At 43.3% G+C, this 15121-nt stretch overlaps 1 long non-coding RNA gene across 8 annotated transcripts in view; it reads left to right on the forward strand.

Moving 5' to 3' along the window:
- The window catches only part of LOC147339864 (uncharacterized), a 52784-nt gene extending 41231 nt beyond the window's left edge, over nucleotides 1-11553 (forward strand). For 4 of the 8 annotated variants that reach the window (XR_015158841.1, XR_015158835.1, XR_015158834.1 and 1 more), the window contains 2 exons: nucleotides 6645-6723; nucleotides 10971-11553. This is a non-coding gene — a long non-coding RNA (uncharacterized LOC147339864). Of the gene's footprint in view, nucleotides 1-6644; nucleotides 6724-7222; nucleotides 7954-10970 lie in introns of those variants that run through there. The other 4 variants (XR_015158840.1, XR_015158836.1, XR_015158837.1 and 1 more) reach the window with 3 other exon arrangements.
- The last annotated feature ends 3568 nt before the right edge of the window (nucleotides 11554-15121 follow it).

The raw sequence follows: 15121 nt of genomic DNA on the forward strand, positions 1-15121 counted from the left end.
TCAACTAATGAGGACAATGAGGTGCCCAGAGGTTCAAAGATACTAGTATGCTGCTTGTTATGGATTGTGCACTCTTCCAAGTGCTCGACAAATGTGAATCTATATAAGTTTCATAAGGGCCCCAAGAGATGAATGTTTTCTTCCCCTTGCTTTTAATGATGAGAAAGCCCAGGCACTCAGAGGTTAGGCAACCTCTCCAGATCGCAGGATTTGAAATCAGACAGATTGAGGGTCCAGATGCTATGCTGCCTGTCCACAAGCCTATTCTTAGGTTTCCAAAGGCTGCTTCTATTTGGAAATCAGCCACACAAATGACTGGCAGTAATTTAAAGCTATGACGAACTGTGTTGTTGTTGTTCAGTGGTTAAGTTGTGTCGAGCTCTTTGTGACCCCGTGGACTGCAGCACACCAGGCTTCCCTGTCCTTCGCTATCTCCTGAGGTTGGCTCAGATGCATGTCCATTGAGTTGGTGATGCTAACTAACCATCTCATCCTCTGCAACCCCCTTCTCCTGCCTTCAATCTTTCCCAGCATCAAGGTCTTTTCCAACGAGTCCGTTCTTCACATCAGGTGACCAAAGTATTGGAAGCTTCAGCTTCAGCATCAGTCCTTCCAATGAATATTCAGGGTTTCCTTTAGGATTGACTGGTTTGATCTCTTTGCTGTCCAAGGGACTCTCAAGTCTTCTACAGCACAATTTGAAAGCATCAATTATTTGGCTCTCAGCCCTCTTTTAGGGTTTCCCTGGTGGCTCAGATAGTAAAAGCATCTGCCTGCAATGCTGGAGACCCACGTTCAATCCCTGGGTTGGGAAGATACCCTGGAGAAGGAAATGGCAACACACTCTAGTACTCTTGCCTGGAAAATCCCATGCACAGAGGAGCCTGGTGGGCTACAGTCCATGGGGCTGCAGAGTCGGACACGACTGAGCGACTTCACTTTCACTTTCAGCCTTCTTTATGGTCCAACGCACATATCCATACATGACTACTACTGGGAAAACCATAGCTTTGACCATATAGACCTTTGTCAGTAAAGTGATGTATTTGCTTTTTAATACACTGTCTATGTTTGTCATACCTTTTCTCCAAAGGAACAAGTGTCTTTTAATTTCATGGCTGCAGTCACCATCTGCAGTGATTTTCGAGCCCAAGAAAATAAAATCTGTCATAGCTTCACCTTTTCCCCATCTATTTGCCATGAAGTGAAAAGACTGGATGCCATCATCTTAGTTTCTTGAATGTTGAGTTTTAAGGCAACTTTTCACTCTCTTCTTTGACCCTCATCAAGGGGCTCTTTAGTTCCTCTTCACTTTCTGCTGTTAGAGTGGTATCATCTGCATATCTGAGATTGTTGATATTTCTCCCCCTAGTCTTGATTCCAGCTTGTGATTCATCCAGCCCAGCATTTCACATGATGTATTCTGCATAGAAGTTAAATAAGCAGGGTAACTGTATACAGCCTTGTTGTACTTCTTTCCCAATTTGGAACCAGTCCGTTGTTCCATGTAAGATTCTAACTATTGCTTCTTGACCTGCATCCAAGTTTCTCAGGAGACAGGTAAGGTGGTCTGGTATTCCCATCTCTTTAAGAAATTTCCATAGTTTATTGTGATCCACACAGTCAAAGGTGTTAGCATAGTCAGTGAAACAGAAAGTAGATTTTTTCTGGAATTTCCTTGCTTTCTCTATGATCCAACAAATGTTGGCAATTTGATCTCTGGTTCTTCTGCCTTTTCTAAACCCAACGTTGAACATCTGAAAGTTCTCGGTTCACATACTGTTGAGTCCTAGCTTGAAGGATCTTGAGCATAACCTTACTACCATGTGAAATGAGCACTATTGTATGGTAGTTTGAACATTCTTTGGCATTGCTCTTCTTTGGGATTAGAATGAAAACTGACTTTTTCCAGTCCTGTGGCCACTGCTGAGTTTTCCAAATTTGCTGACATGTTGAGTGCAGCAATTTCACAGCATCAACTTTTAGGATTCTAACTAGCTCAACTGGAATTCCATCACCTCCACCAGCTTTGTTTGTAGTAATGCTTCATAAGGCCCACTTGACATCACACTGCAGGCTGTCTGGCTGTAGGTGAGTGACCACACGCATCATGGTTATCCAGCTCATTAAGACCTTTTTAATTTAATTCTCCTCTGTATTCTTGCCACCTCTTAGTCTCTTCTGCTGCTGTTAGGTCCTTACCATTTCTGTGCTTTATTGTGCCCATCTTTGCATGAAATGTTCCCTTGATATCTCCAGTTTTCTTGAAGAGATCTCTAGTCATTCCCATTCTGTTGTTTTCCTCTATTTCTTTGCACTATTCAGTGAAGAAAGTATTCTCATCTCTCCTTGCTGTTCTCTGGAAATCTGCATTCAGTTGAGTATATCTTTCCCTTTCTCCCTTGCTTTTTGCTTCTCTTTTTTCCTCAGCTATGTGTAAGGCCTCCTCAGACAACCACTTTGCCTTCTTGCATTTCTTTTGCTTTGAGATGGTTTTGGTCACTGATTCCTGTACAGTGATACGAACCTCTGTCCATAGTTCTTCAGGCAGTCTGTCTAGCAGATCTAATCTCTTGAATCTCTGTCACCTCCACTGTGTAATCATAAGGGATTAGATTTAGTTCGTACCTGAACGGCCTAGTGGTTTTCCCTACTTTCTTCAGTTTAAGGCTGAATGTTGCAATAAGGAGCTGTTGATCTGAGCCACAGTCAGCTCCATGTCTTGTTTTCACTGACCGTATAGAGCTTCTCCATGTTTGGCTGCAAAGAATATAATCAATCTGGTTTCAATATTGACCACCTGGTGATGTTCATGCATAGAGTCATTTCTTATGTTGTTGGAAGAGGGTGCTTGCTATGACAAGTGTGTTCTCTTGGCAAAACTCCGTTAGCCTTTGCCCTGCTTCATTTTGTACTTCAAGGCCAAACTTGCCTGTTACTCCAGGTATCGTTTGACTTCCTACTTTTGCATTCCAGTCCCCTATGATGAAAAGGACATTTTTTTTTTTTTTTGATGTTAACTATAGAATGTTTTGTAGGTCTTCATAGAACCAATCGACTTCAGTTTCTTTGGCATCTGTAGTTGAGGCATTGGCTTGGATTACTGTGATGTTGAATGGTTTGCCTTGGAAACGAACCAAGATCCCTCTGTTGTTTTTGAGATTGCACCCAAGTACTGCATTTTAGACGCTCCTGTTGACTAGGAGGGCTACTCCATTTCTTCTAAAGGATTCTTGACTATAGTGTATATAATGGTCATCTGAATTAAATTTTCCCATTCCTGTGCATTTTAGTTCACTGATTCCTAAGATGTGGATGTTCAACCTTGCCATTTCTTGCTTGACCACGTCCAATTTACCTTGACTCATGGACCTAACATTCCAGGTTCCTATGTAATATTGTTCTTTACAGCACTGGATTTTACCTTCACCACCAAACATATCCACAACTGAGTGTTGTTTCTGCTTTGTCCTAGCGTCTTCATCCTTTCTGGAGCTATTAGTAATTTCCCTTCACTCTTCCTCAGTAGCATATTGGACACCTTCCGACCTGGGCTGCTCGTCTTCCAGTGTCATAACTTTTGTCATACTGTCATGGTGTTCTCACAGCAAGAATACTGGAGTGGTTTGCCATCCCCTCCTCCAGTGGACCAGGTTTTGTCAGAACTGTCCACTGTGACCTGTCTGTCTTCCGTGGTCCTGCACAGCATGGCTCATAGCGTCACTGAGTTATGCAAGCCCCTTTGCCATGACAATGCTGTGGCCAACCTAGACAGCAAGGGGATGACAAACCTAGACACCATACTAAAAAACAGAGACCTTACTTTGCCAACAAAGGTCCATCTAGTCAAAGCTATGGTTTTTCCAGTAATCATGTATGGATGTGAGAGCTGGAGCACCAAAGAATTCATGCTTTTGAATTGTGGCGCTGGAGAAGACTTTTGAGAATCCCTTGGACAGCAAGATCAAACCAGTCAATCCTAAAGGAAATCAACTCTGAATATTCATTGGAAGGACTGATGCTGAAGCCAAAGCTCCAAAACTTTGACCACATGGTGCAAAGAACTGAGTCGTTGGAAAAGACCCTAATGCTGGGAAAGATTCAGGGCAGGAGGAGAAAGGGGCAACAGAGAATGAGATGATTGTATGGCTTCACCGACTCAATGGACATGAATCTGAGCAAACTCCGGGACATACTGATGGACAGGGAAACCTGGTGTGCTGCAGTCCATGGGGTTGCAAAGAGTTGGACATGATTTGGCGACTGAACAACAACAAAATTAAGGCCACACTAATCAACCATGGTCTGCGTGATGGGAAAACACGGCCAGACTTAAAGAATATGCCACATGATGCAATACATGGTTTAGTGAAAACCAACTCATACAACCGCAGATGGAAGAAAAGGCTTCCCTACTCTTGTCAGGCCACACAGAATAAGTAAAAGGCATCGCCATGGTTGAACTACAGATCTGGTGGTCCCAGCATTTCATGCTAAAATTCTCTTCAACTGGAGCACACCCACATTTCAGTAGGGAAGAGTTTATAATTTTTTTTAACACTTCTACATTGGCTATAAGAAAGAGATGATCATCAGTCAGTTCAGTCACTCAGTCGTGTCTGAGTCTTTGTGACTGCAGCACGCCAGGCCTCCCTGTCCATCACCAACTCCCGGAGCTTGCTCAAACTCACGTCCATTGAGTCAGTGATGCCATCCAATCATCTCATCCTCTGTCGTCCCCTTCTCCTCCTGCCCTTAATCTTTCCCAGCATCAGGGTCTTTTCCAATGAGTCAGTTCTTCCCATCAGGTAACCAAAGTATTGGAGTTTCAGCTTCAGCATCAGTCCTTCCAGCCCTCCATTATTCACACATTTTACCATGTTTCAGGAAACCCACACTTTCAAGAAAACACTATGGGTCTACTTTCAATGGCTTTCTCTTGGAGCCGTGCCGTGAGTATATACATCTATCTTCCATATGTACAAAATGCAAAGCTGAAGGTAAAATCCTTCTTTGGCTTCTCACTGTTCTTAAGACAAATGTCTAAATCTTCAGTGAATTTAAAAAGGCCAGGATGATCTGCCAATCTCATTTCCATTACTCAAAAGCATCTGTGATGTGCCCTAGGACTGCCTTGGGCATGGCCTCTGATTGCCTCAGCTCAGCTGGTTACCCAGTGCAGCTCAGCTAGCAGATCACATCTGAAAGGCTTTTCCTCAGCCTTTCCTAACCACTTCAGACCCTCAGCCCTGCATAACACCCTTTATAATAGAAATGCATTGTCGTTGTTGTTCAGTCACTCAGTCTGTCTGACCCTTTGTGACCCCATGGACTGCAGCACGCCTGGCTTCGCTGTCCATCACCAACTCCTGTAGCTTACTCAAACTCACGTCCACTGAGACGGTGATGCCATCCAACCATCTCATACTGTGTCATCCCCTTCTTCTCCTGCCTTCAGTCTTGCCCAGCATCAGGGTCTTTCCTAACAAGTCAGCTCTTTGCATCAGGTGGCCAAGGTATTGGAGTTTCAGCTTCACTGTCTGTCCTTCCAATGCATATTTAGGGTTGATATCCTTTACCACTGACTGGTTTGATCTCCTTGCAGTCCAAGGGACACTCAAGAGTCTTCTCCAACACCATAGTTCAAAAGCATCAGTTCTTTGGCACTCAGCCTTCTTTATGGTCCAGCTCTCACATCCATACATGACTACAGGAAAAACCATAGCTTTGACTATATGGACCTTTGTCGGCAAAGTAATGTTTCTGCTTTTTAATATGTTGTCTAGGTTTGTCATAGCTTTTCTTCCAAGGAGCAAGCATCTTTTAATCTCATGGCTGCAGTAACCATCTGTAGTCATTTTGGAACCCAAAAAATAAAGTGTGTCACTGCTTCCATTGTTTCCGCATCTATATGCCATGAAGTGATGGGACTGGATGCCATGATCTTCGTTTTCTGAATGTTGAGCTTTAAGCCAACTTTTTCACTCTCCTCTTTCACTTCCATCAAGAGGCTCTTTAGTTCTTCACTTTCTGCCATAAGGGTGGTGTCTGTAGCAAAGAGCAAAAGATGAAACGTGGATTTCCTTAAAACAACTGGAGATAATTGTTTAACATGTAATCCCTAATGTCTGGCATCTACACTACTCTTTCTGTAATGAGGAATTTCCAAACATCCACAAGAGTTCAGAGAAGTGTACAAGGAACACCTATTCAGACATCACCAGCTTAAACAACCATCAGCTCAGGTGCCAACTTGTTTCCTTGTACACATCCCCCAGCATGGCCACCACTGGCACTGAGTTATTTTAAAGCTGCTTCCAGACATCATAGCATCTCAGCCATAAAAACTTCAGTGTATCTGTAAAAGATAAGGACTTTTTATAAAAATTGTTTTAATAACATTTGCATACCTAAACAAATTAATATCATCAAATATCCAATCAGTATTGAAATTGTCCAAGTCATCTGATAATTTTTTTTTTCCAGTTGGCTTTGTATGAAATGCAGCCAGGATCCACAGGTTGCATTTATGTGACAATTCCTGTATCTTCGTTTTTTCTTTTTCATTTATCTTGCCATTTGCTTACTAAAGACACTAGGCCATCTATTCTGTAATACTTACTGCATTTTTTTGATTTTTACAGATTCCATCCTGTAAGCTGGTAGGAAGTCTGAAAGCTTGATGGGATTCCAGTGTGATATGGAAGCAAGAACATTCTGCAGGTGAGGAGACATCTGACCTTCTCCTGGGGCAGAAGTGTGGGCCGCTGGTTGAGTAGATGTTGTCAATTTGATACTACTTTATAAAGTTCTCCAGTGGCTAGATCCATCATCTCATTGAAGGTTACAAGATGGAGATATTAGAACTCTAGGATTCCTTCTTTATTAGTGAGAACTTTTCTATAAAGTACTTTCCCCCATCAGTTACTGGTTTACTTGTAATTCAGTCTGTGTAGGAAAGGGAGGATAAATTGTCAATTTTTTTCCCATTACCTGTTTTCAGAGTAATTACAATTGGGTGTCTCTTTGCTTCTATGTCTTTCCAGTAGAGAGTTAGGATGTATATATTTTTAAGAGGAAAATAGCCATGAGTTTATACTGTTATTTCCAATTCAAAATCAGTACCACCAGGCTTCTTTTCCTTTCATTTCATGCTTGTGTATCTTTTGTTTCATGTTTAAAATCTTTGTTCCTAATGACATCAACATAACTGTATATTCAGTTTTTCAGGCTGTGAGTGTGTATCAGATCAGATCAGATCAGATCAGTCGCTCAACCGTGTCCGACTCTTTGCAACCCCATGAATCGCAGCACACCAGGCCTCCCTGTCCATCACCAACTCCCGGAGTTCACTGAGACTCACGTCCATCGAGTCAGTGATGCCATCCAGCCATCTCATCCTCTGTCGTCCTCTTCTCCTCCTGCCCCCAATCCCTCCCAGCATCAGAGTCTTTTCCAATGAGTCAACTCTTCGCATGAGGTGGCCAAAGTCCTGCAGTTTCAGCTTTAGCATCATTCCTTCCAAAGAAATCCCAGGGCTGATCTCCTTTGGAATGGACTGGTTGGATCTCCTTGCAGTCCAAGGGAGTCTCAAGAGTCTTCTCCAACACCACAGTTCAAAAGCATCAATTCTTCGGTGCTCAGCCTTCTTCACAGTCCAACTCTCACATCCATACATGACCACAGGAAAAACCATAGCCTTGACTAGACAGACCTTTGTTGGCAAAGTAATGTCTCTGCTTTTGAATATGCTATCTAGGTTGGTCATAACTTTCCTTCCAAGGAGTAAGGGTCTTTTAATTTCATGGCTGCAGTCACCATCTGTAGTGGCACTGATAACTGAAAACAACTGAAGCTTGTTTTTTGGCAGTTCTTTTTTTCTGGCTATATTACTGTGTTGTTCAAGTCATGCCCTGTGAAGTTAGATCAACAACTTGGTATATGGTTAAATTCATTTGTTGCATTTTGTCTCCATTTGTATTCCATTTGGTATCGTGCTTATGGAAAACACTTATGTTGCTCCAGAGTAAAAGTAGCCCCGAGTGATAATCTTTCCAACAGGGACAATCCCTTTGTCCAGTGGGTAGGACTCTGTGCTTTCACAGCTGAGGGCCCAGGTTTGATCCTTGGTTGGGAAACCAAGATCCCACAAGCAGTTCAATGTGGCCAAAAATAGTAACTAAAAATAATCGTTCCAGCAGCCTGGGGTCTAGCACACCAAAAACACTCAAATATTCATTGACTTTTATGATCTGTGTATATGGTTTTTCTAAATCATCCACTAGGGGGATGGTTCTCACAAAGCCAAAGGTATGGAAAGGACAATGGAGTGCCTTAAAGTTAGCTTGATTGAGAATTTTTAGGGTGCTTTGTAAAGGAAAGGTCAGAAGGCATATTTCAATATCCCTAATCTAAATCCTCCAGCTTCACCCAGAGAAGCTGGTCCAAAATTGGCCAGGATGCTAGAGAAACAAGAGTCCCTTATCTCCAATTAATTGTACCCTGGCTCTGAAATCTTCCCCTTGTCTTTTTTTATATTATTGTAGAGACTGTCAAAGTTTATTTTTCTTTAAGAAATGAAACAGATCTTTTTTTATTGAGGTGTAATTGACATACTATATTTCAGATACACAACATAATGATTCAATATTTGTAGCTATTGTGAAATGATCACAATAGGTCTAGAAAACATCCACCACTACACATAATTATGAGTTTTTCCTTGTGATGACAACTTTTAAGATGTACTTTTAGCATCTTTCAAATATGCTGTGTATGACATCCCCATGACTTACTTAGGAGCTTCCCAGGTGGCGCTAGTGGTAAAGAACCCACCTGTCAATGCAGGAGACATAAGAGAGCTGGGTTCGATCCCTGGGTTGGGAGGATGCCCTGGAGGAGGACATGGCAACCCACTCCAGTATTCTTGCCTGGAGAAGCCCATGGACAGAGGAGCCTGGCAGGCTCCAGTACATAGGGGTGCAAATAGACGTGACTGAAGCGACTTAGCACAGTACACACATGACTTACTTATTTTATAAAGATGAAAAAATTAATAGCTTCACAAATAAATGGAAAGTTTCACTTGAACCAACCTGAGGATGATAACCAGGGAAACAGTCTTTTAGAAGAGCTCTGAGGACAGTTCTGAAGAGGGGAGGAGAGGGGAAGCCAGTATGTCTGTGACTTTAGAATTGGGTGGGTACAGTCAAGCACACATCTTGCTGGAAGGTTACTGCTCTTCATTCGGGAACAGACATCTGAGTTAATGGTTTTAGTGCTTTTCCAAGTATGGGAAGATGCAGGAAACTGGGTTCATAAAATTTTCACCCAAAAACGCCTAATGGTACCTGGCATCACTTTTGTCAGTTTTCCCAGAGGACAAAATTCCTCACTCTGATCTTCACCTTGAATTCCTTTTAGGGTATAATTTAGGTCAGTGACTGCAGTGGCTCACAACTGGATTCCAGTAGGACTGGATAGTGGGCAACAATCTTTGTTTTACAAACTCCTCCCTTTAGGTCTTAACTTTGACCAAGGTTTGAGAGGCGTTTTTGTGACCAATGTGGCCCACAACACTAGGAATGCTCATCCCCAGGTCAGGCCAGGATTTCTTTGATAGGACCCTGCATGTGCTATTAGGGGACTAGGCCCTCCTGACAGTAGCCCCCAGCCTCTGGATGGCCTGTCTTGCTGGTCTGTTACAGTCAGGAAATGATTCCCTCTTGTTGCTTCTTCCCATAGCTAGAGTTCTGCTATTACTATCATTGATCTTTGAGAGCTATCTATTGGGTGAATGGTTTCAAGTCACTTAGTTATTGTTGCTTTTATCAGAGGCTCAGTCACACATCTGGTAATGCAAGAAACGATCATGTCGTCAAATAGGCAGGATATGAACAGTATAGCTAGTGAGACTAGTAAGGTCTTAAGCAAGTATTTAAGGTGAGAACTTCTGGTAGGTATGGCTCCATACCTCCTCAGGTCCTGTGACCTGGTCTGTTCTGTACCAGTCCGTATCTTTAAGGGAAATGATCTATTGGTGTTGTGCATCAGTTTCACCAAAGCTCTATGCACATGCAGGGTACATGGCGAGTCTTGGTGATCCCATGCAGAATTGAGAGAGGCGTGTTATCTTCTAAGGAGTTTCCATGGCTGGCACTAGAAGAAGAAGAATTGATCTTTCTAGTTGAGCAGGTGTTTCTGTCGTTGGGGAGGTCAGGTTAATGCATAGTGCAGATGAACAGTGCACACTAGAGGGCAGGGAAAAACATTTCTGTCTTACTCGTCTTACCTTAAAATATTAACTTTATTCAGTCAGCCTGAAAGTTGGTACCTTTTGAGCTCCTTCACCCATTTTGCCCCTACCTCAACACAGAAAATGATCTTAAGGATTCTTGGGAAATGGAAATGAACTGATGTCACTTCCCTGTTTCTATCTGTTCAAGGGCTTTCCATCCCATGCAAGGAATAATTCAATTTTCCATCTCACACAGACACACAAAAATCCCACTAGAGCTCTACTTGTCCTGGTGTCTTTTCTAATTCATTTCCCGTCTTGCTGCCTGCTCTGTGCCCCTGTAGTCTCCTGATCCTCTTGTGATTGCTGTAACCTACAAAGTTTATTTCCACCTTAGAGTTGGTATTTGTTGATTCCTCTTTGCAAAGCTCACCTTGGGTTCTTTGCACAGTACCTCCCCGCTTGCAATCCAGTCTCTGCTCCCAGGTCTCCTACTCAGAGGAGCATTTGTTTGTTTTTTATTTTTTTTTAATTAATTTTTATTGGCGTATAGTTGCTTGACAGTGTTGTTTTAGTTTCTGCTGTACAGCAAAGTGAATCAGTTACTGTAGACATTTATCCATCTTTTTTGGATTTCCTTTCCATTTGCATCACAGAGGTGTGTTTCTGATCTTCCTCTGGTTGTTTAGTTTCTAAGTGTTGTCTGACTCTCTTACAAACCCATGGACTGTAGTCCAGCCTCTGCTGTCCACAGGATTTCCCAGGCAAGAATACTGGAGTGGGTTGCCATTTCCTCCTCCAGGGGATCTTCCTGACCCAGGGATGGAAGTCGCGTCTCCTGTATTGCAAGCGGATTCTGTACCACTAATGCCGCCAGGAAAAAGCCTCCATTCCCTTGTTGTTGTTCTTCAATTGCCAAGTCGAGTCCTACTCTTTGCAACCTTATGGACTGGATGGGAAGCCTTCAAATTGATGAGTGTGGTGACCCAAGGACAAAAGAGCAGATAAAACCAAGGAGGGTCTTGGAATGCAGGAACAGAAAAACCAGATCCTTATCCTTCCCTCCCCCATGTTGTAACTATTAATGGAACAGTATAACCTGTCTCTCCTTCTACCCCATTGGGAGAAGGTATTTGCCCTACTCTTCCCCGACCCAGCATACATGCCTCATCCAATCAGCAAATGACCTGCAAGACCCCTATCCCACGCCTTGTACCCTGGGTATAAAAGTGGACTAAGGACCCCTGTTCGGTTCTCCCTTGAGCTGGCCTGCTGTTCTAACAGCGTCTCCCATTCTAATAAACTTTATTCTTTCATTCTGTCTCATGTCTGGAAATTCTTTTCCAACCTGCGCCTGGGCCACGACAATGAGGAGGTTGAAAAGCTGAAAGCTGAGTCAAATAGTCCTAAGGCTTTAGGATCTATGAGGATATCTGTGCAGAAAAACAGACTGTCATAGAGACAGTCCCTTCTTCTTAGGGGCAGTTTGAGCCCTCATTAAAGCTACGAGTAAAACTTTAAACCAACTGTCTTGTGTTTCCTGAGTTAGCTCACACGGGTGTCTTTTAATAATGTCATTAGCCTTTTCAACTTTTTCTGAAGATTGGGGTCTCCAGGAACAGTGTGATATTCTATTCCTAGAGCTTTTGCCACCCCTGAGTTATAGCAGCTTTAAAGACGGAGCCATTGTCACTCTGAACTTTAGAGTTTAAGACCCCACTTACATCATGAGAAGTCAGTATAGTAAAATTTTGCCCATTAGTAAATTTATGAGCTTTAGGCATTAGCAAAATAGTAACAATTGCCCTTATACAATGTTGCCATAGCCTTTTTTTTTCAGTAACAACTCTGATCCTGTGGGCAAGCTCAAAGTTGGAGCCTGTAAGAGAGCAGTTTGAAGAGCCTTAAAAGCTTCACTTTTCACTTTCATGCACTGGAGAAGGAAATGGCAACCCACTCCAGTGTTCTTGCCTGGAGAATCCCAGGGACAGGGGAGCCTGATGGGCTGCCATCTATGGGGTCGCACAGAGTCGGACACGACTGAAGTGACTTAGCAGCAGCAGCAGCAGCAGCAAAAGCTTTTTGAGTCTCTGGGGACCAAACCAACTTGTTGGTTTGGGCCTACTAAGTCTCAGTTATATGTTTATAGGCTTTATAGGCTGGGCAAGATCCCCATAACCCAGAATCCAAATGCGGCAGTAGCCTGTAATGCCCAAGAATCCTCTCAATTGTCTTAGTCATATTAGGTTCATTTAGGAATTTCAGACAATAAAGTATAAGGATTAGACACTTATTATTCATATATCTTGAACAAGTCTCCATTTATCATTTGACTTTTTTCCACCCAAAATAGGAGTGTTGTCGGGACTGTTACAGGGAATTAATAGCCCCTGCTCCTTTAAATTCTCAATGATGGGTTTTAACCCTTCCTTAACACCTCAAGTTTAATGGATACTGCTTTTGATGTGAAAATGGGTGAGGGTCTTTGAGCTTGATAAAGACAGGAACAGCATTGTGTGCTCGACCCACAGTTTTTCCATCAGCCCACACTTTAGGATTTACATTTTGTTCAATTAATGGGAGAGAAAGAGCAGAGGCCTGGACCTTGCTCAGTATATCCCTCCCCAGAAGCGGTGAGGGAGACTCTGACACAATTAGAAACTCGAGAAAACAGCACAGAGTCCCAGTTGTAGCTTAAAGGATGACTGGCATAATAGCATTTGGCTGGTCCCGACAGTCCGATTATGGTAGTAGATCCAGAGGAAAGTGGACCAGGGACTTCAGTGAGCACAGAGAAATTTGCCCCAGTGTCCAAAAGAAATCAACTGATTGGCCCTCCACAGTTATTAATACACGGGGTTCCTCAGGTGTAATTAGGATGGGAGTTTTGTGGGGATCCCTGGGCACCTTCAGCCCTGATTGTCCTAAGAGCCTGACCCCTAGGGCCTACACCTCGGAGGGCAGTCTCTTCTCCAGTATCGTCCTTTGCAGACCAGACCTGGAGCAGGGGGCAGCTTAGATGCCTGAGGGCAATCCCACTTGAGATGCCCCTCCTTTCCACAGTAATAACAAGCCCATCCCTTTTCACCTGGGTCCCTCTGGGCATTTTTCTCACGCTGTTTCAGAGCAGGTCTAACAGCCATTGTTGGGGCTTCAGTCTTTCACCTGGTTCTTTTTTGCCTTTTATTTTCCTCGTCATATTCTCTACCATAATATGCCATCTGAGCCAGCTGCAACAGTTTTTTAAAAAACTGATTTGGTCCAAACGCCCCTTTTTGTAACTTACGTCAGATATCTGGAGCTGACTGAGTGAGAAATCTTTTAAGATCACTTCTCCCTCTGAACTTTCAGGCTCAACGTCAGTAAACTTGTAGAGAGCCTCCAATAATTATTTAGGAATTTACCAGGAGTTTCCTTCTGTCCCTATTCTTTGTCAGTAAACTTAGCCCAGTCTTAGCACGTGCTCACTTGAGTGCTTCAAGAATACATTCAGCAAAGTGGCTCTGTTATAGGAACTGCTTGGCTCCCAGTAGAGAGGAGGGCTATTTCGAGCTCCCTCTTTCCTCATCTCCAAAAGTAGTAGCTTCCTCCCAAACTCAAGTTTTCAAGTCAGAAGTCAGCATCTGTCCCAAGACATGCATTACATCTCTCCAAGTAAGCTCATAGAGTAAAGTTAGTCCCATAAAGTCTTGTATGTACTTTTTGGATCCTCTTGATAGTCTCAACCACAATTGGTACTGTTTGAATTTCTACTGAGACTGAGGCAACCCCTCCTAGAAGGGTGCCCTGACTCCCAGCCTGTTCAGTTGGGAGCCTCAGGTTCAGGGGTAAAGTAAGAGAACAGGAGGCAGCTGAAGGTTTCACACCCAAATCTGTACCCTTAGGACATAAGGCTGGCATGTCTCGCAGAGAGATCAAGAGCAACACATATGGCACTTCTGCCCATTTCTCTTGTTTTCTATAGATCCGGTCTAGTTGTAAAACAGTATCGTAATTGAGAGACCCTTTAACAGGCCGGTGTTCCCCGTCTTCTAAAGGATACCATGGCCACTCATTATCACAGAAGAAGATCAGGAGTGTCTTTTTTAAACTCTGGGGATCAAACTTGTCCCAGTTTTTAAAATACATTTTAAAAGAGTGGTTTTTGGAACTGCTAGTTCCCATCTGGAAGAGAGAATAAAAGCGGCATCCACAGCCGTGGCTTTTTTCCACCAGAAGCGTCCTTCCGTGCTCTAGATGGGGGTGTAGACAGACTCTCCACCAAAGTTTTCCTTCCCTGGTTGGACTTAGTCTGTCCCTTACTGATGCAGGCGTCTTACTCATCCCTCCAGGTTCTACCACTGAGGCAGGGTGGAGATGCACCAGCGGTAGACCTGATGGCATCCCAGACTGATTGAGTTCCATACCAACAAGACCTTTGTTTGATTTGTCCTTTTCTCTGATGCCGCCTGGGTTGGACCAGAGTAGTTTTCCCAGAATGTTTCCCAAGCTAGGACTCCTAGGGGAAGCATCCATCTTTCATGTGCCTATACGCATTCCAGAGTACAGTCCTGACCGCAGTAGAAGCAGTGAGTCATAAAGGGATGAACAGCAATCACGATATCCCTTCTGAGCGTCACCACGTGACTATATGTGATAGCAAAAGGGGTGGTGGAGGGTTGGCCAGTGAGGAAAAAAAGATTTTTGTCCTCCAGTTACCAGGGCCAATCCTTCCAGTTCATTTCCATAGATTCCACAAAAGGAAAATCTAGGGAGTTGAGACAAAAGCCATCAGAGAGCCTTTTCTGGTCCACTAAGAGCTAGCATTTCCTATCTGACCAGATCCTGCAATTCCTGAGCTGTGTCCTCAAAAACCTCATGGTCTTCAGCAGTGCTTCTGTCCAT

The sequence above is a fragment of the Bos grunniens genome, chromosome X, assembly GCF_055505025.1.
Source record: "Bos grunniens cultivar Pamir isolate PY7600 chromosome X, Bosgru_T2T1.0, whole genome shotgun sequence".
Classification (NCBI taxonomy): domain Eukaryota; kingdom Metazoa; phylum Chordata; class Mammalia; order Artiodactyla; family Bovidae; genus Bos; species Bos grunniens.